The following is a 4,684-nucleotide window of genomic DNA, read 5'->3' on the forward strand; positions in this document are numbered from 1 at the left end:
TCATAGTGACCCTAAGTATGACAGAACAAAACACCACCCGGTTAGGTGTTATCCTCACAATCGTAGCTATGTTTGAGCCCATTTTTGCAGCCACTGTGCCAATCCGTCTTTCTTTTTTCTGTGAACCCCCTACTTCAAGCAGATGTCTTTCTCCAGGGACTGGACACTCCTGAATAGCATGCACAAAATATGTGAGACAAAGTCTTGCCATCCTTGCTTTGAAGGAACATTCTGGCTCTTCCAAGACAGATTTGTTTGTTCTTCTGGCAGTCCATGGTATGTTCAATATTCTTCACCAAAACCACAATTCAGAGGCATCAACTCTTCTTAGGTCTTCCCTATTCACTGTCCAGCTTTTGCATGCATATGAAGCTACTGAAAATATCATGGCTCAGGTCAGATGTGTTAGGGCTCAATAAAAGATAACAAATTGGGTTTCAAAAGCTCAAGACGTAGGGCTATAGACAGAATTTTTTCTTTTTTATGGGGGTAAAATTGTGTCCAAGGCACAATAAAGCCCCCAGTTTACTGAAAATCAAACCAAACTCACTTCTTTCAAGTTGATTCTGACTCATAGTAACCCAATTTACTGACGGTATATAGGAAAAAGACACTTTTCTAAATAGGCTAAGAAAATGAAACTGTGCTATGTTTAATTGATTAATATCATTGAATGCTATTTAACATACAGTCTCTATAACCCTAACATAAGAAAAAATAAAGCACAGAAGAAATGAAGCAATTGTAAAATCCTGTGATAAGTGGCATGACACAGGTGAACTGGGTGAGTTCCAATGACAGGTGCCTTGACTTGAGACAGGGAAGGGGACAAGGAGGATATTGTGGAGGCATTGATGCTCAACTCAGTCTTGACACAGGGAGATTTGTCCAAATGAGGGGTGTTTAGGGTGAGAAAAGAGTTTTGCCTGGGATCTTCCATTTCCATGAGCCAGCCTGGGTTACAGCTGTGCCCTCTATGAGAAGGGATGTCGAAACAAAGAGGAGCCTCTACTAACTCCCTTCTCTTGGGGATCTCAGGATCTTATAATCATGGTATTTTTACATATTGTTAATACCAATAGCATAGTGCCTAAGGCACTTGACTGTTAACCAGAAGGCTGGCGGTTCAAACCCACCAGCCACTCCTTGGAAGAAAGATGGGGCAATCTACTTGCGTAGTGATACTGCCTCAGAAACCCAAGCAGGGATCACTACGAGTCGGGGATGACTCGAAGGCACATAACAACAATGATACCAATAAAGCATCTCATTTATTTTTATGAAAACACAGAAAAGGTGATACTTCTGGAAATTCTTCTTATGTGTTCTTTTTGCACATTATGCCAATTATTGATATACCATTATATTGATATAATACAATAATTATATCAATTATTTGTTTGATTACTTCCTCTCTCATCCATACCTAGGAATATAATTTCTTGTTGTTACTTAATTATTGTATATAGAATGGATGTTAGTTACAGTTCTTTTTGCCCCTATAGCAACATGCTTTTGTTCTCATGAATGAAATCAAAGATACTAAAAATAAATATATCCCTTTCCTCCTATGTTTGAGTTTTGTGTTAGTCCCTGAAGAGACAATCAATATTCAGCAGATATGGTCTTGTCCAGGGGTAAGGCACCAATTTATAGGGAGACAGTTACTTTGACTTCTGTAAACTGGAAAGTACACATCAGAATACATTTATTACAAGATCAAGGTTCAAAGTGCTCAAAAGTGAAGTTAAGGTAGGGCTTTTTGTGGGGGATTATGAACTCATTTCCTTAGGGCTGAGTGAGAGAAAATATGTAAAGAATTGAGGTAATAAGCAACAAAAGATGAGTCTAAGGATGAAGAGCAAGCTTTAAAGCAGGAGAGGACGGCGGAGGGTGATGAGGTGTGCTAAGCTAACAGTCAGCTGGGGGCATGCAGGGATACGCACTTGCTCTGTGCCTGGACTTTTGGAAAGTCGCAGAAGAGACTGCAGAGAAGGGTGCAATCGAATTACTCAGCCTGCTGTCCTCCGCAGGCCTAAGGCCTGGGAATTGATCAGAGAGATCATGGAAATCAGAGCACAGACATTCCCAAGAGAGGAGTGAAAGGACAAGCTTCAAAAGGGTCTAATTTCTGGTAGTGCCCCTAATACTGTTCCCTCCTACATGGGATTAGATAAGGACTCTCATGGCTGCTGCAATTTAGTAGGAGTCTTAACTTTCATGAAGAGGGAAGATAGGGGCTTCATTGTCACAAGTCTCTGTAGGTCAAGGCACTCCAAGTGCCTCTGAGGCCTTGTTGCCCATTATGCCTGCTTTGCTTCTGAGAGCTAACCAAACCAAACCAAACTCACTGCTGTCAAATTAACTGCGACTCATAGCAGCCCCTCCTTGGGTTTCCGAGGCAGTATCACTACAGAAGTAGATTGCCCAACCTTCCTTCTGAGGAGTGGCTGGTGGGTTTGAACTGCCAGCCTTCTGGTTAGCCATCAAATGCCTTAGGAACTATGCCACCAGAGGTCCTTAAGGTTACCTATAAGAGATGAGAATTTTAACTGGTTTCATATACCATTCTGAATTAATTGATTTTTTTTAACACAACATTTATATACTACTTCCATAATCAAAATAATGTAATCTATAAGCAGAATAAAAGCAAAGAAAGAAAGTTGAATGTAAATCTATCAAGCTCAGTTGATGTGTATTTTACATTGAACATTAAATGGCTTGTTGGCAGTTGTAGTCAGCCAAAGGAACATGTATTTTTCACAGCAAATATGATTCACATGCTACTGCAAATAGTCCTACATGCCATACATATTCCTTTAGATAAAAATCACTATCCTATGCTCTAAAATAGGAATTCTATCACAGCAACTTGATAAATTGAACTACAAATTTTGTCTTATTTATGAAGAAGGGCCTGCTAAGATATTTGTTAAAATAAATTGCACACATTGATTTTAACTCTATTTTGGCTACAGGGGGTGTAATATTTCTTGAAAGAGGCACAGAAATTTCTCAGGAAAGAGTATTAGGTTGGAATTAAGAGCCTCTGGGTACAGAAAGACACAAATAAGTACATACATAATTTGAGAATAGAGAAAAGACAACTGGATAGGTTCCCGAGGACCAGTGTTAAGAGAAAAAGACAATGGGAAGTAGTCATAATGACTTGTCCATGTGGGACTATGGGCAATTTAGAAGAGTTTAAACCCAAGGGCACTGTGTGCCTGGACTAAAAGTGACCCCTGAGAACTCTCGAAGATAATTAATTTTGTAGCTCAATCTTCTTCTCTGTAAGTTTTCTCCAGTCACTGATTTCTTCTCTGCTTAAAAAGACTTGGTTGGAGGCTGATGACTGATTTTGTCATATGTGAGGTGAGACTGTAGGAACAGGGACAAGAAGACCTAGGTATTAGAACTCTTCACAGGCCCATGGTGATGGAACTCATTTAGAAGTTTGGGAATATCAGGACTTTTGTTTGGAGGCTTATAAAAAAGATTGTAGAGAACACCAATAACCAAAATTTAGGCTGATAGGGCAGAAATACTTGGTAGGTTCTCAGATAGCTTTGTAAGTATCATTTGGATTTGGGCCCTGCCTCCTTAAAGGAAAGTTTTGCTTTGGCCACTGGTCTTATTTGCTCTCTCAGCTGGTCTTTCTTCCCTCCCACTCTGATGTTTGCCTTTCCTTCTGTGCTATGTTGTAGGTATATATTGATGAAAGGACATGTCAAGAAAATCAAGAAAGTAAAAATTTGTCAGATAGATTTGTTTGATAGATAAGAAGGTAGCTCCTGACCAATAAGATAGGTTCTCTAATCTGGATCAGGCAGGCAAAGCACTGCTATGCTTGACAGTCTGAGGAGTTCCAGGTGAGGAGAGCGAGATTGCTCAGAAGCACAAGGCAGGAGGTTCTGGGCAGGCTCAGGAAAACTTCTTTGGGAGGGAAGTATGGGACAGGGGCTATTTGGATAAATGGGAACCTGCCCAACTGGTTTTCAAAGACCATTCCTCAACTCTTCCAACTTTCCTCTACGGCTCCAACCAAAACACATTTTCTTGGCTATTTCCTTTCTCACAGTCTCCACCAGTTTCTGAAAAGGTGTTCACCACCCAGCTTTCTGATCATATTTGTTCTCTGACTTCCTCCTTCTTGTCTTCTTAGTCTTTTTTTTTTTTTTTCCTAATCATCAGGTAGATGGGGCACAGACTATACACTTGTTTTTTTCGGTGCCACCAATTTTCCATTTCCTTTCAGAGGATGGCTTTCCACAGAACATTTGTGTGACCACACAATGTACAGGAGGCAACTACCCATTGCAGGAAATATCTACAATACACGGTCTATGTCTCTTCCAATGCCAACTTCCTCAGACTCGCTTCTCAGGAAAGAAGAGTCAGTTCAGTTGAGCCACCCTCAGTTCTGTAGACATACCACCTTGGAAACCCAAGGAGGGGTCCCTATGTGTTGGAACTGACTTGGTGGCAGAAGCGAGAAGCGAGAGCGAGAAGTGAGAAGCGAAAGCCAGAAGCGAGAGCAACACACACACACAGAGTTAATAATTGTTTATCTTTGTTTTGCTTTTTTTTTTTAATGTGCTTTACTTTCCACCAGGAATATAAATTAAGTTTCAAAACAGCCTAGCCTAGCCTACTGCTGTCGAGTCAGATCCGACTCATA

Source organism: Orycteropus afer, unplaced genomic scaffold, assembly GCF_000298275.1.
Source record: "Orycteropus afer afer isolate SDZICR_OR568_19922 unplaced genomic scaffold, OryAfe1.0 scaffold00074, whole genome shotgun sequence".
Lineage (NCBI taxonomy): Eukaryota > Metazoa > Chordata > Mammalia > Tubulidentata > Orycteropodidae > Orycteropus > Orycteropus afer.